General features: G+C 43.6%; 1 protein-coding gene and 1 long non-coding RNA gene across 4 annotated transcripts in view; both read left to right on the plus strand.

The window, feature by feature from the left end:
* The window catches only part of LOC144100077 (uncharacterized), a 276,109-nt gene that overhangs the window by 40,832 nt on the left and 207,854 nt on the right, over positions 1-27,423 (plus strand). The gene's annotated exons all lie outside the window — the stretch shown is intronic.
* Positions 317-16,413, plus strand: LOC144100695 (uncharacterized). Its single transcript, XR_013307806.1, has 3 exons — positions 317-446; positions 13,334-13,412; positions 16,370-16,413. It is a non-coding gene; the product is annotated as an uncharacterized LOC144100695 (long non-coding RNA).

Here is a 27,423-nt window from a genome sequence, read left to right on the forward strand (position 1 = left end):
CAAAGAACAACGTCTGTGAGTGCATCGCTCACAACTTGCAGTCTGCTCATTCTTTAAATTTTTCTACTCTGCATTTTTTTGCGGTTGTATAGTTAATACAGTGTTGCTTAACTGCGAATTCATCTTGTCCTTTGCTGATAAATGGCCTTGGATGCCTTAGATGAGGGCTTCAAAAAGGTCATCAAGAAATAAAGCGTTCGCCCGCAGCTGCCGCCAATAGTTTGCTCGCGCAGAAAGGCGCGCATGTGAGCTCTAGAAGGCCGGTACTTCTATGTTAACAGATTATGTGATTGGTTAGAGCCATCACTGAGACAGCACCGTGCGACACGACGATATTAAGGTTTCCGTTGGTGTAGTCGGCATTCAATTCGCATATATTCCTGAACTCATGCACAGCTTTGGATCCTGAAGGACAATAAGACCGCTAAGAAGAAGAAGGACTGCCTGTAAGTTGAACCACCTTTAGATAGCAAAAGAAGGATAAATTGAAAGAGCACACATGAAAATGCGTAATCATTTTTTAGCACCAACAATGCCACTAATTCCGAATTTAGGCATAATACAGTACTGGGATACTTCCTTATACTAGCGTCATCTTTTTTTTCGTGACCTCATATTGAAGTAGTCTAAGGTGGAGGTATAACCGAAGAAAGCGACCATTGAGTACAAAGCTTTTCAATGCAAGACACTGCCTCACATACCGCGCAAAACATCGTCACGCTTATAGTCCCTTCGAAGAGGCACAGTAGACATCATGTGAGCTTTTAAAGCGTTGTGGCTTGCAGTACGTCATTTGCGTTGTTTATGTCTTGATCAAAGTCAAGTGATTTTCTCTGTGCGAATCTTCTCTATATCTGCAGTTCTATGCTGCTAACTGTTTGCTCTTCGATGAGCATATTATAGAACACTTCATTCTACTGCATAGGTTTAAGTTGGCATCATTAATCCACTGTTGTATTTTCCCTTTAAATTTCTCATGAAGTGAAGTGGGCTGAGCAAGGGCTACAAACTATTGCCTTTTCAAAGACAGAGAGTCTACCTGAGGTGTAGCAAAGCCGTACGTGCGTTTCCTTTAAACTCTTTCAAGTGTGATTTATCCGGAATGAGCGTTTGCAATTTCCGATGCTTCGGTATGGTTTGTGGCTGGGGAGCTAAGTTCAATGTTAACTGATAAAGGAGCTCCTGAGAATCGAGGAATAAATTCTTAGTCGTAGTAGTGGTGGTTTATTATTGAAAAAATTACATCAAGCGAGAAAAGACGTTGCCAACCGAGACAATTGCTATTTAATATCTTTAGCGCTTTAGCTGTTGGAGCCGAAAATAAAGGGACAGGGAGAAGATAACAAGGATTACAGTGGGAAGCAATAGCTGGAAACAGAAGGGACTGGATACAGGTTTATACACTCTGTCACAATTTCTGGACGCCGCATTCTATGCCTATTTATATCTTCAGTGAAATTTGACAGTACCACTCGCTTTAAATGTGTCCACGCTTTCCGCATTACGCATTACATAAGGGATCAAAAGGCCGTATCATATAGCATTCCTGCTGATAAAGCTGATTGGCGAATGAGAAAGACATTCATTCCCATCCTTCCTGAGGCTTAAAAATACAGCAGCTTTTAGACTACATGCTCTAGGTGATAGCGCTAAACGGGTGCTGTAAAGTTTGAAATTAATATAAGTAGCATGTAGGGATTCCTTCATTTGCCCATAGTTTACTGTATCCTCTGGTCGCCTTCATGAGAATACGTATTTCTCTAACCCATTTCGATGTCACCAACAAATTACTCCATGGTCCTGATGAAGGCTGAACGTACATCTGTTACACTCAAATCCTGCGATGAAAGTGACGGTGGGAAAATCTCGCGGCGTAGACTTTAGTTTTGCGCCGCTGTATTACCACAGCTTGTATTGATACCACTCATCGTGAAATAAACTGAACAAGTAGTTTTAGTTAATTTTACAAGGCTATAGAGATCCATGCAGAAACGTTGTGTGCGGTTGTTTTACGGGAAAATCGTCGCTCACAGACAGATACTTTTTTTGGCCCATGGTAAGCTTTCTACCTTCCCAAGTTTTGTCCGGAACTTCAGCTCAGCGTGAAGTATGTTTTCTGCAGAGGTTTCTCTCGTGGAACTGAAATTTTTGCAGTTGGTTTCGTTTAGCTGACGTTGTTCACTCTGAGCTCTTTTTGGCTGCATGTGGCCCTGAGCTTTCAGTAGCGATTTCTTACAGAGACTGAGGCAGCGAACAGTTTGATATGCTACGAGGTTCGAAGACGTATGCTTGACAGGGTACGCGCTAGTAGCAACAATCATTGCTAAATTTTTCAGTTGATACTGCTTTTAGCTATGGTGCTTAGACCCTAAATTTTCGCTATTTCGAATTTTTTTAAAATTTAGTTGCCGACTGAGGTGATTGAAATATCTGCCAGTATGTATATATGAATAAATACATGAAGCCCCAGCTAACTTTAGCCAGGGTTTATAAATACGGTGAGGAACCGTAAGGCGCGATCAAAAGCGTGCTGCTGGCTATTGTATGGAGCAACTCACATTATTTTATGTATTGTGCTTAATTGCGCAATTTGGGGATATAAACTAACCAACCTCGCAATCAACGAAGATAAGCGAATAAGGTCAATGAGTAAGTTGTAGAACGGTCAACAAAACTTTCGTTGGAACAATCCTTCACTCTCCATCTATTACGTGTCAGCTTGTTTTTTGCTCATTGCCAATGCCCATGAAATAAAAAACTTAACATGTGACATGCCCACTTGTGCGACGCGATTGCAGGGCTTTCAAACGTCCTGTATAGGAACTAACAGATCATTTAGCCCGGTATGTTTCCCCTGAAAAGGTGACGGGGCAGCGACGCAGCTGCTGGCTGTGCGATTTACGCAAGAGGTGTCCTCCCTCGCGACGCTTCATAATAAGAACAAGCTGGCAGAGTCCCTATTGCTCGCGCTCCCGTAATCGCACAGCTAGCGTGTTCGAATCGGTAACGTGTCCCCGACACGTCCCCCGAGGATCTAGTAACAGCAGATCTGTTGAAAGATGGAGGGTGAATTCTGCTATAAAATCTCGCCACCCTGTATACGTTGCCGCGAATCGGTAACGCGTCCTCGACTTTCCGAAGTTGAATGCTGTCGCGTGCAGGTTCGAACGAAACAACAGAGATCACACAAAACAAAAAAAGCCTTATTTATAATTTAAAGGAAAAGAGCCGATATGAAACGAAAACAAGAAAAACACACTCAACACGCGTACAACACTACAGAATAAAGGAAAGAGTTCACTAGGTACCGAGCGCCTCAGGTGAGGCGGGGATGCCTTGCAGACAGGGCGGACGAGGGTGGATGTAGTGCGACGCGTCGCTGGCGCTGCGTCGAAGGAAGCGGCCGAAGGGAGCCGGGTTAGTAAGAGCGGAGAGAACTGCAGGAAGGCGCCGGTGGATTCCCGTCAGCAGCCCCAGAAACTTGGCAGCAGCAGGAAAAATGTAGCCACGTCGGCGTCGACGGCGTCACGAAACGCCGGAGGCTTAATGCAGGTTATCCAGGAGTGCTTTTCGGCAGCACAGACCCTCAGTCCATCGGCTGCCACCTCCACGCTTGCAAGGAACGCAGGAGGCTTGCGTCGGTGATCCAAGGGAGGTCACGGCAGCACGCACCCAACGTCCGATGGCTGCCACCTCCACGCTACACTGTTACGCAGGAGAGTTGTGTCGGTAATTACGTAGGTTGCACTAACCCAATGTCCGACAGCTGCCACCACCACGCTTCAATGACCCGATCTCTGCTGCGCTGGCTCCCTTCACACCTCGGTTTTCTGACGCGTCACTCTCCGCTCCTCGTGCTCGCCACGCTCTTCGTCACCTCGCACACACCATTCGCACGCGCACACGTGCAACGCTGGGCTGGCACGCGGAGCGCTGTGCTGTCTGGCGCACCACTGTCGACGCACCGCGTTCACAAATCCCCGACTATTTCGTGTGCAGATTGCAATACGGAATGCCTTATGACCTCGACAGTACCAGAAGCTTGGGAGAAAGAAAATATAATCTTAATTCATAAGAAAGGGCACGATGTCACGTGGTGGTGACGTTGAAGAACACAGTAGCAATACTGTGAAAGACGAAACTAACTTTTATTGGGCGAACATGTGCCCACAAAAAGAGGCTACACTTAAAGCACAACGGTAGCGGCGAACACGGTCGGCGATCGTCGAAAATCTGATCCGCGGGTCAAGCGCGTCGGCTGTTATATATCAGTAGTCGAATGTTCCAGACTAATCCTTGGGACCCGCGTGCCTTCCACAAAGTTCTACACCATTCGCGAGAGGCGATGAAATCAGATAACATAAGGTTCGGCTACCACGGACAGCGAAAAGAAGCATCGATGACTTGCCAGAAACTTCGGCTAGATGCAGGTGCGTCCCGCGCTGTGCGATAACGCTTGTTAGGCGGCGAAACGTGGTCGCCGATAAAGATAAGTACACCCGTCAATATATATATATATATATATATATATATATATATATATATATATATATATATATATATATATGTGTGTGTGTGTGTGTGTGTGGACTGTACAGCTACCATAGTCTTCCATAAAGTCAGTAACAAAATTACAATAAGGAAGGGCGTCCGGCATGGAGACACGACCTCGGCAATGCCTTTCACCGCCTGTTTAGAGGAGGTATTCCGAAGCCTGCATTGGGAAGAGTTGGGAATAAGAGTTAATGGAGAATACCTAAGTAACTTGCGATTCGCTGATGACATTGCCTTTCTAAGTCATTTAAGAGATGAGCTTGAAAGAATGATAAACGAGTTAGGCAGAGCAAAACGGTGGGTCTAAAAATTAACATGCAGAAAACCAAAGCGATGTTCAACAGTCTTGCAAGAGAGAAGCAGTTCACATTTGCCAACAAGGTGCTGGAAGTGGTAATGGAATACAACTACATAGGGCACGTAATGACAGCTGATCCGGATCATGAGAGGGAAATAGCTAGAATGATAAGAATGGGGTGAAGCGCTTATGGCAGGTTTTCTCAGCTCGTGAACAGGAGGTTATCAATATCCCTCAAGAGAAAAGCATACAACAGCTGTATCTTACCGGTACTCACCTACGGGGCAGAAAGGTGGAGGCTAACGTTAAGGGTTCAGCTTAAGTTACGGACAAAACAGCGAGCCATGGAAAGGAAAATGATAGGTGTAACGTTAAGCGACCGGAAGCGGGCAAAATGGGTAAGAGAACAAACGCGTATTAATGACATCCTAGTCGAAATCAAGAACAAGAAATAGACTTGGGCAGAGCATGTACTGCGAAGGCAAGATAACCGCTGGACATTAAGGGTAACGGAGTGGATTCCAAGAGAAGGCAAGCGTAGCAGGGGCCTGCAGAAAGTTAGGTGGGCAGATGAGATTAGGAAGTTCGCAGGCATAGGGTGGGCGCAGCTGGCAAAGAACAGGGTTACTTGGAGAGACATGGGAGAGGCCTTTGCCCTACAATGAGAGGACTTAGGCTGATGATGATGATGAACTTGGTTAAACCTGGTTAACTCTAGTTAAACACGGAGTGACGCGATAGCTACAGCTGGCCCAGTGGAGCTTGCTCGGTTGAATGGCAAAGCCAGTCTTTCGCCGCTCCGTTTATCTGGGCGTTCCTTCCACAACTTCGTCCCACTTGACGAAGCTGTTGCAGCACAGTTTCACCGGCGTGCTGCACTACCGGTAGCAGCAGCTGCTCCGCACCACGAGACCAACCACGCGGCTGGTCACGCGACCAACCACGTGACCAGCCACGGCACCAGGCCGTTGCCAGCTGCTCCACTCCACGTGACCCCGTGGCCACGTGACCACGTGGCAGTGGCGGTGCCGCCACGCCGTGGCTGCGCCGCTACCGCGACGGCGCCTCCACGTTGAAGGCTCGAAATGCTAGCGTTATGTACCTATCGGTACAAAACACGGCACATAATCTTCATGAATGAGCCAGTGGTCGGCGGGCACTCTCTCAATTAACGCGAAATCCAGCCTAAACGCAATGCTGAGCAACATAGACTAAGCTCAATAATTGTTTTTTGTAGCGAAAGCTACATTGGCCACGAACTCGCAGTGCCACCGTGGTCGCATTCCCACCGTGGTCGCACCGCACAACGTGACCAACCAAGTGATTGGTCACGTGACCAACCAAGTGATGAACCACGTGACAATAACTAGCCAGACAGACTAACCTGGACTTGCAATCAAGATTAACCAAGGCTAACCAAGCTATGCCTAATCTTTCGCTACGAATATCCTGAGATAGCCGAGCTAAGCCACTGCCAATTTTTTCTTAAATTTTCTTCTTAAATTGTATGCCTCAAACTATCATTTGTCTTGTTCACTATTAAACGGCTAATAATTCCTTCCCCTGAGCTCTGACAGAGTGAAGCATAATACCCCCGCAGCAGTTGCGCCATACTACTTAACGATGTAAGCCCAGAGGTCGGGTTTGGAATTTGCAAAGCAATTTTGTTTCATAATCGTTCAAAAATAATTTATAACAAGAAGTTTATTTACACATAGCTAGAAAAAATAACGAGATTTCTGAATCGCAGACGGTGGCAGGGATCTATATAATTAAGTCAGGGGCTGGCTCCACTAACAGTGAGCAACAAAAGTAGCCACGCGGGATTCAAGCAAGCCAGTGAAGGAGAAACGGTTAGTATTATTTTTTTAAACCTGTTTCAGTGAAAAGGATATGGTTTAGCTGTTGAGCGCCTCTGGGCATTGAATAGTAAATAATTTGTGATGGCTGTTTTTCCACTACCATGATTGTGAACAGGAAATCGTGATTTACTTCCTTGCACAAAATTAACGGATAAAAACATTGCGCAGGAGATTACTTCCAATCTGAAGAAATACAACTTCATCAAGTTTAGCTGCGCATCTTGAAATTTTGTTTAAAACCTCTTTGGCACTGTTTTTCTAAGATATTCCACAAGAGCTGCGCGAAGCATAGACGCTTAAATTCATCCCTTAACTTCTTCCACAATATTTAATGGCCGCAGCTCCACAATTCTTTCGGTGCGTCTGAACAAGATTCACACAAACTTGAGAAACTTGTGGACTCAGCAAGCCCCAAACTCTGTGTTTATGGGTGTTTTCGAATGTAGTAGCGACACATCTGTGTACTACTTGTTATGGTAACTCATGCTGTACGGCTACAAGAAATTTTGTCTTGTAGCCTAGTATTCTCACGTTCGAGCTATTGATTTCAGTTTGCAAGGTGTGCATCGTCGTGACGTCTGGTTTCAAGGCTTACCAGAACATTGAAAGTTTCACCACTGGGTGTAGAATTGATTGTAGAAATTTTTAATGCGAAAGCATTACTACTCCTACTAAGAGATAAGCGCGCCGCGTGTTTGTATGTGAGTGTAGTCGCAAGACGTATAGAAAATTCCTGCGAGGCAAGAAAATATGGTGACCTAAATTTTCCACGCACAAAAGGTTAGGTTGTTCTCATCATTATGTGCATAAGAGCATCTTATTATATCCTGCAGTTGCTTCACAAATAAAAATGATGTATAGAAAGCTGCACTTTCTGGTAGCTTGCCTAGCTCGAATTATAGTAAGGCTTGCGTCGCATTTGAAGCTCGTTTCATTCAGGACATGCTATTTCTAGCTCGTTTGCATCCTGCACTTCTAGGTGCACTACAGAATCATTGGCGTTGGTGGTTCACAACTTCAGCAACAGTGCCAGTAATTTTTTTTGTACCAATCTTACCGTGTTCATTACATTAGAAGAAGTCGGTATTGCAAGCTTCCCTTCACTTTAGTTAAAATACTTCTAAAATACACCGCAAACTATTCGGATTTCAAGTGTGTACTCTGACGCTACTTTGCTTACGGCAGTCCCTAAACTTCCTATTCTATATTATACGTTACTGAAATGTCTCAGCTTCTGTAGTTCCATACAGTGTGGCGCTCACAGAGCACTTTATGACTAAAATATATGCGTTTTTATATCCGTCTGAAAATAAATCATGCGTAGATAGACTTCTACCGGACCTCTAACAAGATGATTTGTTCATAAAATCAGACAAAACAAACTTTGTTGCATTGAGCTTTCATCATAGGCAGTCATCTAATTCTGCCACCTTAATTCGTCATAATTTTTTAGAGCAAGTCGTTTCTCTTCGTTCCCGGGCGCGCATTTGGACAACAATCTACAGTATCGCAAAGGCATTGCTCAAATAAAGATGAAAACAGCCTATAACCGGAAAATGTGTCTTTAATCCCGCCTCTACACTTCTCATATTACTATCCTATGCTTTTATTTTATGAGTTAGTTTATATTCTGCTCGGTAACTTCGTATAAAGCCTTTTCGCAGAAATGGAAAAAGTACAAAATTAGCTCATCCAAAAAATTAAATTTTTTTTCTCATCTCTCCTGCATTTATTCTTGCCCTTGGTAACATCTTATCCTCTTAAAAGCCTCTGTGTTAATCTTGTATTATTCGATTTTTCTAACTTCTCAATAGTCAAATCATGCTTCCCTCTATCCGCAATGCTGCTTTATGAAGACCGACAACCGCGGTTCTCAGTCAATAACATCTCCTCTGCCTAAATTACGACCTATTTTAAGGAAACAGTGAATTCATTTGTGATCACTTGCTGTCCGGAAAACTTTTGGGTTTGAAATATCAAGCTCTAATTCACTGAGCACTATCAATGTAAACTGTTTACAGTTATTACTTATAGAATTGCCTTCAATATTATGTGTTTACAATTTCCGCTTTGCCACTTGTAAATTGCACAGTTTGTAATCTCTGGAGAAGTTTTTGAAATTCAATAGCAGCAATATTTCAACCAGCTATGTGTATCATTATTAGTCTCTGAATTTCTTCGTGGTAGTCATGCTTCTGTTCGCTTAGACTTAAATATAATATGCACTTTGTATATGGTCAATTATCATTATTCCTTATAGTCATACTTGTGCTGCTACAGTTTCATTACCTTTTTTTAGAGGCCCCATGCAGTCGAACGCTTCGATACCTCGTTCTGCATGAGTTTCTGTAGACAACTGTTTCATACTGGATATGGATCTTTATTACGATTCTGAATCATTCGCCGTGTCAAAGCCTCGTGGATTTTGGCGAAGTTGAATAGTAGCTAGACTAAAAAGTAGCGACCAACAACGCTATTGTTTTTTTTTAGAAGCAAAATTATATACTCTAAGGTACTTGGTCAAGGTATCGAAGATTTGATTTATATATAGACATTATCTTATTTCAGTGCGCTCTGCTTTCAAATCCAAAAACGAATGATGAAGTCATTACTAACTTGCACCTCTATAAATTAGGGCTCGAACTTTAAGACTGTTAGAAATGTCACAAAGAATTTTGTGGAATCTAGGTGCCCGAATAGCTTTCCTTGCCTCAGCAAGTATGTGTGCGCTTTTGGCCTCTCTAGAAGATGAAATAGATAATTAGACCCAGGACCATTTTTTCGTGAACGAAGATTACGAAAAAGGCCTTTAGCGTTCATTCTTTGCCGTAGGCAGCATTTCACTGGACGCCAGTTAGTATTTAGTGACCTCATAGGTGTACCGGGTTTGTATAAAAAGTAAAGGGAACAAATTTTTCCTCATGTGAGTATACGTGGTAGCGCGCTCGCGCCGCGGATGCGCGGGGGTGGGGACGTTACCGTCGAGACTCGCCAAGCGCAAGTCGACTGCGAGCGCTCGTTCGGGATAGCTCGTGTTTTTGGTGGACCCCTGTCGAGTGACTGCGTGCAAGCTCAAAATTCAGCGAATTATTGAACAGCGGTACGCCATCAAATTTTGTTTTAGACTGGGCAAGTCAAGTACGGATATGTTGGGCATGTTGGGCATGATTTGCCAAGTGTTCATGGCTGCAAGCATATTACAAACTGCAGTTTTTAAGGGGGCAAGCTCTTCAAAGATGGCCAAGAGTGTGTGGAGGACGAGCCCCGCGCTGGACGGTCGTACGCGTCAAGAACCGACGTCAACGTGCAACGTGTGCGTGTTGTGCTGATTTCAGACCGTCGTTTAAGTGTGCGAATGATTGCAGATGAAATTGGCATTGATAGAGTGAAAGGTCCCAGCATTAGCACTGAAAAGTTGACGATGCGATAGATCGGCGCTAAACTGGCTCCGAAGGTCTTGACGGACGAGCAAAAACAGAGGTCAGTGCCTGCTTGCGAGGACTTTATGCAACACTCCGAAGAAGACCCCGGCTTTCTGGACAACGAAATCACGGGAGACAAAACTCGGAATTTGAACACGACCTGGAAACAAGGCGACAAAGTTCCGAATGGCACACTCCGGATTAACCTTGTCCAACAAAGGCTCGAATGAGCAAGTCAAAGTGAAAGCCATGCTGATCGTTTTCTTCGACGCAAAGGGGGTGGTCCGCTACAAATTTGTACCTGAGGGACAGCGAGTAAATGGTGCTTTACACCAAGAAATACTAAGAATACTGAATAAAAGGGTAAAATGGGTGAGGCCACCAATCGCAGGACATGGAAATTGGCAATTTCATCACGACAATGCAACCAGCCACGCATTCCCCATGTTAAGCGACTACCTGGCAATAACCGGCCACGTGACAACTCCAAAACTTTCTTTGAGTCCCGACTTGCCACCAGCAGACCATTTCCCATTCCCAAAAGTGAAATTCTCTCTCAAAGGACACCACCATGGGACCCTACGTGCGGTGAGAAAAGTTTGCACGAGTGCCCTTAAGGACCTTCCGGGATCCACCTACCGGAGAGCCTTCGAGTCGTGGAAAAACCGTAGTCAAAAGTGTGTCGACGCTCAAGGGATGTACTTTGATGACTTTTGAGGAATTGTACCAATATCTTTAAAAAATCTATACTTCGGGAGCTTTTCTCTATAGTTTCTATACAAACCCTGTATATTCGCCTTCAGTCGTTCTCCTGTGCTGACTACACTTACACTGAATATACTCTGAACGTATGAAAATATATGCACAAATTATTTTCTGTGTGTGCCTGCTGTTAAAGAATGATGTCTGCATTACTCTGTTCCTGACGAGACCGTATTTTTCCTCGCTCGTTCTTTCATCATGCTTCAAGCCCAATTTTCAAAGAAAAAAACGCATGAAAGTTGAACTTCTGGTTATCTGTGATCCAGCTCTCCTTTTTCAGAGCGAACAAGTTTTTACAGTGAGCGTACTCGGCGGGAAAATACGCCACTTTTCGGAAATGCGTTTCATGTTCTCTAGTGTTCCAAAAACCGAGGAGGTTCTGGGTTAGCGGTGCCCTTACAACACACTGAAAGCGCTTCAAACGTATCGTTGAAGTCATATTGAAGCGTGCCTAAAAAGAAAGAGCTGTAATGAGAAGACTTATTTATTAGAAAATCTGGGAAAAAAATAGCTCATATTCTCATCCGCTTCACCGCTTGCTTCCTTTTGTATAACCACGTGAGCCATTGACTTCCTCTCTTAGTCCGTGGTTCAATAGTAGTGATTAGTGCCCGCGTACTGGCGGTCTCCAATTATAGAAAGGGTATGGATATGTTGAAAATTCTCCGGCATCTCATTGATGTGTTGACGGTCCTTTCTCTTTCCAGCGCTTATCTATTATGCTGATTTCCTCTACTGCCGAAGGAATGATTGCTGAAATGAATAACCGATTTAGTGCTCATTTTTTAAGAAGTCCAAAGGCGCTGGGCCGTTCTGCTGTACAGCACACGCTCTCCCCACCCTAATTTTAACAGATAATCGCGCTTCCACAATGAAATCTCTCAACGTAGGCCGCCTAATAAGGATATTTTGCAATTCGGGAACTCTACACAAAATTTCACATGCATATTCTTTCATTACATCGGTATAATTCCTGTATACTTTCTGTATGATTTCTTCAGGATGGAGGAACGAGGGAAGCAAAGCACTTTATTTTGTTCCTTACTGCCACCGAACTTTGAAATGATCCGTGTTATGAACTTTACGTGCTGTATTCCACAATAAACCCACGATAACTCAGTGAAAGTTTGACCAGATTGAAATTGTATGAGTAGAGGGAACATTTGCAAAGTGAGCATTAGTGAACGAGAAAGTGACGAGAAAAGTGGGAGATTCTGCATGCAAGATTTTTCAAAGCTCTCCAGTTCAGCAAACTTGGCGTCGTAGATTAACGGCAGTATTTCTTTATTACAACTGGTTGTTGGCCCTATCTATGCAAAGCTTGAGAATGATTGCCCATAGGGCAGTTAGAAGAGAATTTTTTTATAAGAAGCTGCGCAATGGGCATCATCCGACTTTGTGATATTCTACAGTCTCTAATATACACGTAAGGGCTTTATTCTACGTTCTAAAGCTCCATCCGTGTTTTGCTGCTTTTTAGAATAGCCTCAACACACAAGAAGAAAACAATGAATGCAGGGTAGCGAGCAGAAAACATGAAGAAAGCTCTGGAGAGAGGCAAGGCTGTCTTGAGTGGTAGTGTTTCCAAAGATGCGCACCGCAGAACAGTAAAGAAAATGAGTGAACATATATAGGAGAAACTGTATAGAACGCTTGCAAAACCTCAACGTTGCGCTATGTCTGGCGGGCATGAATTATGTGCATTAATTATGCACAATCATACAACACATTCTGCCATCGCTGCAAGCTCTGCTCGCTTCGTGTTGAGGCGCTACGAATGCAGCGAAATTGCATGGTCAGTCAACCCATCTGAGCGAAAGATCAAAAACTACGACGCAAAAAAAACAGTGGCTATGAAGGGAGGAAGGCGGAAAAACGTCGTGCAGGTTACATCCGTGTGACTGCGTAGGCTAATGAACAAAACAGGGCCAGATTTGGTTTTAGTATAGTAACTTACATTCTTATGGGCTCCCAAAGGTTTTCGATGTATTCATGGAGCCAACTTGTGTGCATCCATTGCAAGGATGAGTAATTGGGATTTTGTAGTGGCGTACCTCTTTACCTTGTGTATTGCCTCATTTTTCCGCACAGGAAGGGGAAAATTCTGCGTTTCTAAGCTTAACATTTCATTAAAGTTTAGTGTTCCTATTCAGCTGGCCTTTTAATATTTGGTGAGCTTAAGGCCAGTATGGTAGGGAATAATTAAGCAGGGACGACATGAAAACTTGTGTCACGTTTCCGCCACTATCCTCGATTTGACGCCGTGAGACATCGGCATGCATTGCGAATTTTCTCTGTATCTGGCCTAGGAGCCCACAAATATAGGTTATGCACTATAATGAAATAAGGAATATTTTGCCCTTCATCGGAAACATTCGTCAAGGAATATTTTCACGTAATTTCTCGGAAGACCAAATTGTATTTTTTTTTTGCAGATCTGTTCACTCATCATGAGGACTGAAACTTGCGCCATGCTAATTCTCAGCGTATTCTTGGCTGTTTCTTTTGTAAAATGTGAGTTCTGTTATTTCTTCTGAAAACAATAGATATAATCGTCATAGTGGCTACGAGATTACTGGCGTCAACACATAAAACGCTGCATCACATCAGAAATCCTGCTTCACTTATAAGACGCATTTAAAATCCAGGATTTATGCATTAATTTCAAATCGTTACATTAGCCGTTAGGAAAACAAAAGAAAAAAATATCATCAGGCTTTTTCAGCTGCTCCCGCATTAAAAAATTACACCTTTCTACCTCGTATAGAATCTATTGTTAATATTTGTTCCGCTGAGCGATGGCTCATTATTTTTGGGGCACCTTTAAGTTTCCAGGCCGTTGAAGATAGCTTTGGCAGACACAGAATGAGCCTGTTTGTAATCGCATATCTCTTGTGTAGATCTTCACATCTGGAAAAAATTATCTCGCCTGCCACTAATAAAAATATAGTTGATATAGGAATTCTATAAAGCCCACTAACTCTGGAACTTCCGGGGCTGTCGCGAACATCTCAATGGTATGAGCCATGTTATGAACGGCTCCTCAGGGAAGCGAGTTTTTTTTTTGTAATATGCATTCCCAATCAATCATCATGCGTCATCACTAGAAAAATGCGACTTACACAGGAAGACGAATTTTTCTGGCGGTTAATTTTTGTACACCCTTAAAAAACCAAGCTTACATGCACTCCCTCGCCGACAGAAAATGTCCATCACAGCTACATCACACCCAGGATGTCAAGCATGCAATTTTTGGTCATCTCTCGAATAAGAGAACATCTTATTGCAGCTTTCCGCAAGCTATCAGTGTTAAACTTTTTAAAAGTTGAAATGAAGCATCATGTTTTATATGGTTTCTTAAGGATATTAGAGCACAAAACCACATAAACACGGACGGTAAAAAATAGTCTTCTGCCCATATGTGCTAATACCTTTTATGTGTTCTTTTTTGTACTTTGAAGTCCTGCATATTTTTGCCTCTGCAAAGCGTTGATCGCACACCACCTTCGTTAAACCTAAATACCCCGTTTTCCGCCGTATAACATTATACAGAAAAACGCAGCTAGTTCAAAATCTTGTCTTCACTGCATGTGCCTAAAGCCGGGAAGAAAAACAGGAAGGTTGGCTTCATCAAAAGTGTGGTGTGTTACACTGCCCATAACATTTGTGTTCGCTTAAAAGTAGCAAACGCTGAATGGAATCATCGCTTGCAAAACTCTTAAGAAAAAAAAGTTATCGTATTTAGGTCAACTACACTCTTAGTTCTCGTGCAGTAGCAGGCCCTTTGAAAACAATATCTATGTGAGAAAAGTGTTACAGTATAAAGCAGTTATCCTAGAAAGACAAACACTGCCCTCATACGACAGGGCAAGCCAGAACTTCAACTAAGTGTGCGTAAGAGCGCACTATTTCCAGAAGGAATAAAAGGATGCGTGTGTGTACTTAAGAAACGACTTAGGTTATTGATGAAATAAACCCAATGAGAATGAGGCATATTTCAACACTATTTTAATTAATTATTTATTTACTATTTGAATAAATAATTTATTTATTTATTTATTTATTTATTCCTTAAAGGTCCACAAGGGACGTTACATGAGGTATGGGCAGAAAAGGCAATTAGTATGAATACAGATGATCTTCGATGGCGGTTTTGAATTTGCTGAAGTCGATGATGGTTGCCACTTCGGTTGGAGAGTCATTCCAGTCTCAGGCTGTTAGGCAGGGTATGGAGAGTATGCAATATTATGTAACATTATGCAACATGGAACACAGTATGCAATATTTCAGCATTATGCAGAGGGTATCAAGATACAGATGTGGCCCTGATTTTAAAGCTGCCAATTGTCATGCTAAAAAGTAGCCATGAATTGTTTACATCGGCAACAGTTTTGCTAAAGTAAACAATTCATGGCGACTCTTTAGCATGACAATTGGCAGCTTAAAATCAGGGCCACAATTTTGAACCCGCCACGGTGACTCAGTGGTTAGGGCGCTCGGCTACTGATCCGGAGTTTCCGGGTTCCAACCCTACCGCGCGGACTGCGTTTCAATGGAGATGAAACGCTAAGGCGCCCGTGTGCTGTGCGATGTCAGTGCACGTTAAAGATCCCCAGGTGGTCGAAATTATTCCGGAGCCCTCCACTACGGCACCCTCTAACTTCCTTTCTTCTTTCACTCCGTCCTTTATCCCTTCCCTTACGGTGCGGTTCAGATGTCCGCCGATATGTGAGACAGATACTGCGCTATTTCCTTTCTCTAAAAAGCCAACCAACCAACCAACCAACAATTTTGCGCACGCCCATATACATGTTACAAATATCAATGCGTTAGCGTTACAGTTGCCGTCACACCCTATACTTCCCGAAGGGCATGGGAGGCAGCCCAATGTACTGTAGTCTAACGGGCGCGAGTAGCCATCTCGTCCAGCGGGGTCCAGGAAAAAGGACTCCACATATGTAAAGGGCCATTTTTTGCCTGCAAATTCTGTTTGCACTGAATAAAAAGTTTTCGCCACCACCAGCCACAAACATGTGGCCGATGTCCGGTGTCATGATATTCACTGATTGGTCCAGAGAGGTCACGTAACCTCGTGACCTCATCCCAATCAGACTGCCGAGTTGTGAGCAACCTAGTTTCTAGACAGTAACTTGGATGAAAAATCACAATCAACAATTTTTTAAAATGTGACTTATGCAACTGCCGTCACCATCACAGTATAGCGGACGCCTAACAATGCAGATAACAGTCCGAATATGTCGGCTGATGGAGTGACAATTGCAAAAAGTTGACGCAAAATACAAAATTGCAGTAGCCGCTGCGACAAAAGTCACCTGTATTGCTTTAGCATTGCACTCTTAAGGTGACTGGAGCGTTCTAAAAGCGTTTTTAGTGCACCTGCTACTTTTTACTCCGTGAGAAGATAACATTCACTGTGTGATGGCTTGAATGGTAGTCATTTTGTTTTTCAGCTTGCGGGCAAGGCAAGAAATATTTCTACTGCAAGCGCACCACAGAAATAAGAGAAAAGAGATGTCCGGAAGTGGAAGCTGTGAGCTGCGCCCGCTATACACTACGATGTGCATGCGATGGCAACCACCACCGAGATAGTAACGGAAATTGTGTGAAGCTTAACCAGTGCCGTAAGTGGCGAGCCGTTTCTGTACAGTCATTTTATTGCTATTTGATAATGAAAGAATAATGCACTTCAAGGCCAAAGGTCTGACGAAGTATAAAGTGAAACGTTATCTGAAGACTGCTCTTATTATTTGAAGAATCCACGAAATATTTCACATTTTAGCGGGAAACTTAAATTTAGGCATTTAATTCCTCACTTATTGAACTCTGCTGCCTCGAAAGATTTGACCATTAACAACATCTATTTGTTTTCCGAACAACACCTTGTACTAGGTTTTTAAATATGGACTTCTTAAGACAGGAAGACGGCTGCTATGGCTTAGTAACGCTTGCTTTGGTGGACATTAAAACAGTTGACTAATGTCAGCTAATAAGTTGGTTAACTTATTTTTCAGCATTTAATATTATTTGTTTAACTATTACAATTTGTCGCTTTTTGCAATTTGAGATTTGGGGCATGCCGTCAGTGACAGTCATATCAATGATTCAAGGAGATATCAAGGCGATGAGGCGCAAAAAATTTTCGCCATCGCGCCACAAGAAGCGAGCTCAAAGCAAAGCCCCCAGCCCGTGTTACTATGTAGCATAAGTTCCACGTGGCGCTGCATTCCTTGCTCCGCCTATAGCTGTGGCGCTCAGCGCTGCTCGCAGCTCGGACTCACACGAGAGAGAGAAAGTCACTTGACGCATGCTCCATGGATTGAATCAGCATCAACTGAAAATGCAAGCCCAGCTACAAGTACTGGGGGACGTTGCTGAGAGCGCTGCCTTTTCGAAAGCCTCCTTATTTTGCTGCGAGAAGGAGAGAATTTGTCGAGGTACAGCACTGAGAGCCATCGCGTTTTCAAAAATGTTAAAAACTAATATGGCTGCTAATAAGTGCCATCTACAAACCTGAAGCTGCAATCAAGTGCCTAACGGTAACATATGAATCTAAAATTTTTTTAGAAAAGGAATATTTTACCTCCTTGTTAACATAAATAACCTGTTTTCTGATGTCCGCCCACGCTGAAATTATCGTGCTTCTTAAGTCGTCTTCATACGAAAGCCTATTTAAAAGAAATTGGCGGCAGGGTTTCCTGAAACACCTCGTATATTCCAATCAAGCCATCATAATTCACACATCTCCCTTCTCTGTTGCTGAGCTTTACATTCTGTGATGCAGGAGTTTTTAAGTCTGAATTTCTTAGGCATGACCAAATGCTGAGTCTGAAAAGGGAGGCTACAACTTACAGCGCCTTCGCTGCATTTCACCGGACTTACCACTAAGGCACAGGATCAATCACTTTAATGTCGCATTTGCATGGGATGGCTTAGGCATAGGACGCGAACACGTAGTAACTTGAACTTAATTCGCCGAAAGTTACGATCTGCTGAATAAAAGAATGAAGAAGCACCTACCTTCTTTTCGGATAGGCCGATGACACCAAGGTGACTAGACATGCGCACAGTTTCAGGAATGGCCAAGATTGCTATAGATCGCATTCTAACGCATCTAACGCTATGTTTTGCGGCATAACGCAACAGTGTACAAAATTCCCAGGCAAACATTGGATGCTAACAAATGGTTCTGCTTGGCCCCTTTAATATTAACCCTTTCTGTGGGAGCGTTGCAGGAGCTGCTCTTTAAGAAATAATGGGATGAAATTTTAGAGGCATTATTTTTCAAAAGCGAAGCAAGGAGGAATATCCCGACAAACAATTTGCTTAGCAAAAATAGCAAGCTCAAACAAAGGGGACTTCATTGGTACAAATTTATAATCATTCGTGGTTAAACCTGTAGACGTTTTAACACTTCTGGTTTATACCATAGCTACCTTTCACCGTCCGCATGAACTGCATTTCACAAAAATAACCAGGCAAATGACTCTGCTTCTTGCACCTGTATTGGAATATGGCTTACGACATCACTAGAGGCCAAAAGGTCTCGAAAGTTGATGATCAAAGTTCTGCTTAACACAGATTTACAAAAGCCATTAGGGTTCGACTATGCGGCGACGAAACAAACCTAGTTGACTGGCTACTTTTCGCAGATTATTTCATACTCTACGGTAGCGTTGGCGGTGATGATACTGGGGGTAAACGTTGTCCGTTTAGCAACGACATGTTTTACCTCTAAGTCTGAATTCTCTCTCATCAAAGCGTAACTTCAAAACGGGATGTGATAGCTTGTCTGACAAGCGTGGCAGAGTCTGGCAGGACAGTCGTATCGGTTACTGCCGTGCTTGGGCGGAAGACGCAGTGTAGGAATGACTGCTCACTGGACTAGAAAAATGCTCTATGCAGGGTAAGTCTGCGTCACCTTCTAAGCTGAATAAATATGAAATATGGGAGCAGAATTAAACGTCTCCACTGGTAAGGTGCACTTGCGCGAGCTTCCCTGAGTGCACGTGGACAAATGTGGTAACTTTTCTGGCCACTATAATTGTGATTGTGATCGAAAGCGACATGCAAGCTGGACTGAAAAAAAATGGTGCGATTAGAGGAATTATTTTTATTATCACTGATGTTTTCTTATGTAATGCATTTCCTAACTTTTTACCAGTTACAGTTCGTATAAAACCGCCTTTAGTACTTGTGACCATTACACATTACTATAAATGGCTGCTGATTGTCGCAAATTACTTATTTTTTATTCAGGATAAATGGTTTACAGAGAGTGTATTTTATAATGACTTTTTCCGCCTTTTTTATTCTGTGTTCATAGCCTCGGTCGGTAGGGCCATCGAGGTCCAATCGAGGGCGGAAACTGCACCGGTTGTTTAGTTATCAGACCTTATGACGTAACTGGTCTTCACTGGAGGTAGGGGAAAAAAGTAAAAACAAAAAAGAACTCACCACAAAATACGTTCTCAGATATTGTCGCTAATTGAAGAAAGAGTAGCTTGAATAATAAAATATTACAATTATCTCACCTTCATGCAGATTCTGTTATTGAGGAGAACGAAAGAAACCGGCAGAATGCTATAATTCAGAAAGAAAACGTTTATAATTACACTTTACAGGTAAGTAGATATCTATCTTACATCGCCCAGTAGAAAAAGGGCAGACATAAAAGCACAATACGCAAATATTTGCCGTCACGTTTGAGCTGATATACAGCACACGTGCATAACGTTCAACTAGTATGGCTCTATATCACAGATGCGTAGTGTGCCGCACTATCACAAGTTAAGCGGTCTAACATTACTGCAACGTATCAGGCAACTCACTGTGCGCCCCAGAAACTGTAACTAATGTCGACGTTGTAATAAGGGGTTGTTCCAAATATAGTTAAGATGGCGGAATTTTCAGCGTACGGTTAAGCGCTGATCGCAACCGATGAATCCCGGAGCTGCACTGTGTTGTTAGCGACCCACGGTGTGCTGTGAAGGCATGAAGTCAAATCTCGTGTTCTTATTATACCCATATTACTCAGCCATCACTTGTAGAGCCTACATACACTTTCTGAAAACGTTCACCGGAATTGATGCTTCTTTCGCTGGGATACAAAATTAATCAAACATTTGCTGAAGAGCCGAGAATTGCGCCAGCCTGCGCACACTCGAAGTCCACCATACTGGCCACAATCTTCGTTATCAAGAGGGGTTGCATCCATCACCATACAAAGTACTCTATCCTTGATATTAATTTATCCTCGTCCTGTGACATGCGCCGCAGCCGTGAAAAATATTTTCTAGGCTGACCTCCGCATTCGACTCTCTCAGGTAATAACAAATTTACCAGCCAATGTGATCACAAATATTTACTAATCTGTTACGTTGAAAAAAAAGAATTCGAAAAGAGTCGAAAATTTACATTTAACCGCGCAATAAAACGGTCATGAAGAATTTCAGCATGGGCACTCTTACGTGTACTGCAGTGCCTTCAAACCGACGTTTAATTGTGTGCTGGCTCAGATGTCACAGTGAATGAATGAATGAACTTTATTTCCTCGTCATAGCGAGTGGAGATTGGGACTAAAGGTAACAATGACCTGTACATTCAACCTCTCTCAATGCACCTGCTCCATATTAATTTAAGCAATGTTCAGCCTCTGAAAACAGAGGAAATTTTATTCAGCTCGGTATCTTATTCGGTCTGCCACCACGTGCATTCGATATCGCTATCCACGGTCGAAACTGGGCTGACAGTGTTCACCAGGCAATATTGAAGTACCCTGTTCTTCTCTATTTAAGCTCCCTTTGTTAAAAAAAGAAATTTTGTTATCGAAAATGACAACATATAGCTGTACGATGGAACCATTTATGTACTTCGCACCAGCTCGCCGTGCAGCTGGCAGGTACATTTTGCAATTTTTAACAGGAATTCACTTTTTATACTGGGTCATGGCATTGGAGCTGCTGACATATTGACGCGAGTATAGAGTTATATAAGAGTGTTTATAATTGAGTCATTGCCTCACCTATTAAAAACCATTGCATGGTGTTTGGCACGGTATTAGATTTCGTTTGCCAAAATTTCACAAAAATTAGACTGTAAAATCTTTTCTTTACGGGCAGTCTCTTCATGAGTATGTGCCGATACCATATCCAAAATAAAAACAGCAAGATCGAACTTCGCGAGTTATATTTGCGTCATCAGCTTGTTACATATGTCAATAAATCAAGCAAACGAGTTGCTCGGAGCTGCTTGGAAAATCCCTAGCAGACCTCCCTAATCTTCGCCAAGGGTGAAAGCTGAAAGGGCTACTACCCTAGGCATTGAAGATGGGTCAAGGACACCTGCCAGACACTGTAGCTGCAGCGATGACAGGGGAACACTACCCACAACTGCGGAACGTTCCTGGGCAAAGGAGGGGAAGTCGCTGACCACTGGCTCGTCAGTTGCAAGTGGATGAGCAGGTACAAAAGGCGGGACGATACCGTGAATCTGGCAAACCTTCTGTTTAGAAGCAATATCTTCACTCCGCCATGTAAAATCAAGGTCACCGGGCCGAGCCGGAGCCGTTGTTGCTCATGCGCCGAGCAACAGGTTCGCCACGCATGACGGCTCTATTTCTTCCTCTTGTGTCTTTGAAATGTCTCGATTCATTCCTGTCATCTCCAACGCTTCGTGAAAATCACGAATGCTTGGTTTCTGCATTCAAAAGCAGCGTCTTCCCGCCGAGGTGCCAGCATTGCTTGGGAGCGCTGTGTCTCGCCCCTTCTCTTTCTTTTGGCTGTTGTTTACTAGGAAGCGCAAAAAATGGACCAGGGACGGAGTAGGGGACACAAAAACACGTTCAGAGTAGGGGACGCAAAAACACGTTCACAAGCGTGTTTTTGTGTCCCCTATTCCGTCCCTGGTCCATTTTTTGCGCTTCCTAGTAAACAACATGCATCACCAACTAGCCCGGCAGCTTGCTGTCCTGATCTTCCTTTGGCCTCGCGCCGTTGCACTGCTGCACTGCAAATCATTTCTGGCCAACGTGGCCACCAATTTGTGTTGGACCATACTTTTCTGTGTTTTTTGAAGCCGTGCATGACACAACATTGTTGAACCGCTTCAGCAATCACGGCGGTATAACGGAGAAAAGTTCTTATGCGATCATGACCAATCGACTGATTGCGTCAGCAGTAAAAGCTTAGACATGCTCAGTACTGCTGATTAAGTTCGCTTACATATTTGCTCATGACCCAAGCCCGTCACTTCGTATATCACAAATGTGACCAAACTGAATAGCAATCTCTATTTTGATGGTTAGAAAACATAAGCATATCAGAATCGATCACAAACAGCCTACAAAAATGTATGATGCGTTCTGCTTTGCTGAAAAGTGGCTCCGTCTCTACGTGCTTTTGTTACTTTTATCAATGTTGGTTCATTATCGTTATTTTTAATCCCAGTTCCCTAATAACAAAACTGGGCGTGCTCTTTCAGTGACGAAGGCGTCAAAAAAGGCCTGCCTGGTAATCAGGAATGTTTTGCTTCTGTATTTACTCGACAATGGCTTGTCATTTTGCAACATGCACGGCAGGCATTTTTTCTTCTGCGAATAAATCGGTCGTGCGTTTTCTTCTTATATAGGTAATTCAAAGTCCCCTTGACCTCGATTTAATATATATCTCTACATGGACATGGATGGGCACGATCTGCCAATGCCTGAAGTCGAGTTTTATTGAAAATAAGACAGATGGAGCGCTTCGTTGGGTGTACTGCTACGCGAACACGGAGATAGTGTGAGTACTGCTTAATTACTGCAAATTTATATTCGATGTCAATTATTACTGTAGGAAAAAGAAAGCATTAATTAGAAAATGTTTTCGTATAGAAAATCATTTTGTGTTATTTTTATTAGACATAAGGGGGCAAAGGTTCTCATCGCAGACTGGGCGCTTGAAAGAGCTGTGGTTCCAGCTGTGACGCGTTTTCCATTTGTTTGGCGGATAGCATATAGTTCGGGTAGAAGGAAATTGGTATACGATGTATATTGTTTTAAACGATAGACTTGTCGCACTTTCCCGTATAGCTGCATATGGTGCTCGAACACAAATCAAATGGCAGAAATTCGCGCTTTTAACTAGTTATTTTAAACCTTTTTTCAACAAGAGACCGCTTTCTAGAATGGATACTGACTTAGCTTATGCAGACTCGTTTCCACTCAGTGTAGAATTATATTACTGCAATTTTGTTGAGTGATCTGACAGCATTACAAAGCAGCAAAAAAAAAGAATAATAGAAGCAATAAGTCAGCTGTCATGAGCAGCGTTGCGCAAGGCTTCACTTACCCAACAATTCTAGACAAAAGAGTTTTTGAACGAGAAAAGTTTGAGTGCAGTGTTTTCATATATTGTCAGATTTCACTATAACGATCAGTATAGTGGCTGATCTGTCACCAAGAGGCTTGTGTTTTTTTTGCTTTATTTCTTGCTTTCGCCAAAAGAAATTCAAATTGGGTTTCTCAGGCAGTCTTAACTGCTCCAACCGAGTAATGGAAAACCTTTAAAAGGAACATTTTGCTACACATCGGAGGAATGAATCATTACCTTCAATATTTCTAAAACAGTACCTTACACTTTTCTAATATTCAAATTTTGTTTACAGAATGTTGGACATGGGTCCACAAGTTCTGATCAGATGAATTAAATTAGCAATGCGATCACTTCAATTAATTTTCTATAACGTTTGTCAGACGTACAGTGCACTCAGAGAAACGTTCAAAGCAAAAAGATGTTATAGCTAATTCTAAGGCTTACAGAGCTCTTCACGGTATCTGCTTCACACTTCTTGCGGTTGACGAGTATCCGCCTTTTCGACGAACAACCTTGTGCTTTTGCAACAGTGCAATCGGGCTACCAAACCATTTCTATATCGAAGATCGGTACAACAAGTGGGCGTAACGGCGCTTTACAGGTGGTGAACGTCCTGTACACAAATATAGGGCTTTTTAGCGCTCTTTTTTTTTTTGTTCGCTAGCTTCTCTTCCCCGTGTGCCATTGGCTGGATTCTGGATGCATTCTGCATTCCCTTCTCTGTCAAGCCCACAACCACGCTCCATGCAAGTTGCTTGCAGTGTCCTAATATAAACGCCGCTACCTGTGTATTTCCTTTTTTTCTGTCGCATCTTGTATGCCCAGCTAGGCGCTCCAGCTCCGGTCGACTCACGCTGGAGGCCTTATCATTGGTGAGTCGAACACGCAACTCAGCCCATGAGAAATGATGAAGTGCGACTTGGAGCTCATCAACCAGGCGGGTAAATGGCCAGCCGGCCAGTGTAAGGCTAATCGCGGCTGCAGACTCAAACCAGCACCCGAAACCTCACTGCACAACATGACCACCGCTTGCAGTGCGTACGTGGCCTGAAAGGCTACAGCCGCGCACTGTGCGCAATAGGAAGCGATGTACGTGCTCTCCGTAAAAGCGGGAGCCGGTTTCTCATTATTATGTGCTTCTTCTTGAAAGAGATATTTGCGCGGTGTAAGATTCCAGGCTCATTTGAGGTACCGCTACAGCCTATATGCTTGGCTGTCTGGCTGCTTGAAATATTCGCTCAAGGCGGCAAGCAGGTAACCAGTGCCGAAACAAGATGTACCGCTAACACTGTCGCGTCTGCAATGGCCTCAGTTCAAACATTTCGTCTGTGGTTCTGGCAGTTCTTTCGCCTGAAGTGTTTTGGGACAGCCATAGTCGTCATTGGTAGGCTGCGATTAGAAGCAGAAAATTGGCCTGTAGCAACCCTCCTTCAACGCCCAATTTCTTTCTTCGTATTTCAGTACCTCAACGGTGGTATCACAACATAGTAACTTCTACCTCGTTGTCGAGGGCAGCTCTAAGCGTGAATTGCTTGCAAGGACGGCCTACCACAGTTTCAGACACGCTATACACGGTTCTCGGAGTGGAGCGTTATTTGAATCAGTCTAGGCCGCGTCTTTCGGATACTTGGCGCTCACCGCTCATATTGGTTATCTGTCTTCCTTCTTTAACGAGGAAGCTACACAGATGTTCGCGGCTCCGACTACGGCTCGGCGGGATTCTTTATTCTGCCTGTATATACTGCCTGAAGGCATATTATTCGGAGAAATGTTCTTCCAAAATGAGTGCGTCTGATTCATCCGCGGGTGTGTGTTCCCGAAGTTGTCACGTGTCCTTCGCGCCCCGCAGGGTGAGGCTAGGACCTGCAATGTGCACCAACGAATACGCATGTTGTCATGTTATGTTGACGGCAGTACTGCACTAAAAGGCGTACCCAAAGGCATCTGAAATAAACTCTACCTTGGCCTGAGTTGCACCCAAAAAAAAAAAAAGGGACAACTCGGCGGCGTTGATAGCAACAAGCATTCTTGGCGCTCGCCGAAGTGCGGAATGGCCCCTGCTTTCGGGAGCGCTCAATATAAAGCTGACGCAGAACTTTCGAGAGAAGGCGCTGTATTGTCTACGACCGCACAGAACAACGCAGATCGAATCGCACGCGGCTGCAAACAATCCAGATAAGTGTGGTAGCATCTCCAATCGGAAACAGAGTTTTAATACCACATGCCAGTTTATTTGAACTTGAACAAATAAGCGTAACAAAGACTAGCGGCATTACCCTGCTTTAAAGAAGCAATCGCCCGATATTTTGCTTTACGACTAATAAAAAAATTGAGAAAATAAGTACTGAGAATGCGAAAATGTAAAACTGATTATGCAAACACAGGCCTCTAATAGAGCGCATAATAAAGCTTTGGCCCAAAATATGCACAACATCTGCAGGCATGATGCCGCTGAGATCTATGCTGAGGTTCCGCTCTATAAATACTCAATAGTCAAGATCTCCTCTTCAACGAATTTACTTGTACGGGCCGAATTAACGGTGCAAAAACTACTCACTCAGTCCGCGAAGGCGAATGGGGGTCCACACCCGTACACTCAGTGGCGTTGACGTAGGTTGTGGCGTTGGGCGTAAGTGTCGTGGGTTGTAGCGTTGGGCGTAAGTGCGCTGTTATTGATACGTAAACTGTCAAGCTGTCGGGCTTCTGAGCGCTGGAGATTAGCGGCGACGTCGAGATTGTCATCATCGTTGGCGTTTTGCAGCATGGCGTCGAGATCAGTCGATGTCGTCCTGCAGTGAAAAAGCTGAAAGGAGTCTTCTGGGTGGTCTCCTGCACTGCGATGTTCTAGGCGAAGACGGCTCGTGAAAGGATAACGATCCAGTTCTTGTGTTCCCTGTCGAAATACGTGGCAAGCACGCCGGCGATGGTCTTATTTAAGCGCTCAATTAGCCACTTAGTTTTCGGGTGACGCGGAGTCGTCTTCCGGTGACTCGTTTTGCTATGCTGGAGAATTTCTTGGGTGAGATCGGCAGCAAATGAAGCTCCTTCGGGGGCATCGTAGCTAAGAAAGATGTTTTCAACGAAGTCGGTTGCTACTATTATTCATTTTTTAGCGGATGCCCGCGTGGGGAAAGGGACAAGTAGGCTCATGCGGATCGCCTTTAAAGGTCTGGTTAGTATTAAATGGCATTGCGAATCTTGCTTTTCCTGTTGATGGAGTTTTACTACGTTGGCAGTCCCGTCACTTCTTGACGCTCTGTGCGACAGCAGAGAACAGGCAGCGCCAGCAGTTATTTCTCTTGATTCGGGGGAGAACACTAGTGATGCCGAGATGACCAGCTGGACAATTTCTGAAGTCTATAGAGATTTCTTGCCGTATTGTTGGCTTATTTGAATAAAAAGGTAGAACTGCGAGAACAAGGCACAACAGGAGACATAGATATGTTTGCGTCTCCTGTCCTGTCTTGTCCGCTCATGTCTATATTTTTATTCTCTAGAATATCATAAAAAAGAATCTCATCGACGTCAAGAAGCCAGGTGGTTTTGATAGATGCAAAGGTTTTCTTAACGAGGACGACGTTGTGAATAAAAGTGGAGGCTAATCCACGTTTGAACGCTCCTGGGATAAAAACCGGGCTTCAAATATTCCAAGAGATGCTGCAGTTCTAGGCCTATACGTTGCCGGTAGTTATGGGTTCTGAGAGGCGTCTTCGTCGTCCGCCTCCGGCGCCTTCTCGACTGGAGCTCACGATAGGCAGTCTGTGTGGGAATAGCTTGCTTACAGACTAGTAGACGACCGTGATATGGAAATACTGGAGGCGCAGACTCCATCCAGCGAGATAGCGGGGGTGGTCCTTCAAATTGGCAAGGAAGCCCAATGTGTTATCACTAAAAACTTGGAATTTTCTTTTGTATAGGTTTGGGCAGAATTTCTGTGTATCTCAGATAATGGCAAGGCAATCTTTCTCGGTCGTCGAAGAGTTAGCATCGGAGAATACAGGGACTTACAAGAGTAGTCAAATGCTTTTTCTAGACCATTTTTTTGGACGAGTACGGCGCCTAAAAGCAACGCTGCCTCTGTGTTTTGTTTACAGTTCCCAAGGCCTGCAGGGGAATGTAAACGATTATCAGGCTTTTTGAAAGCTTCCGCTTGT

The sequence above is a fragment of the Amblyomma americanum genome, chromosome 8 (assembly GCF_052857255.1).
Source record: "Amblyomma americanum isolate KBUSLIRL-KWMA chromosome 8, ASM5285725v1, whole genome shotgun sequence".
NCBI lineage: Eukaryota > Metazoa > Arthropoda > Arachnida > Ixodida > Ixodidae > Amblyomma > Amblyomma americanum.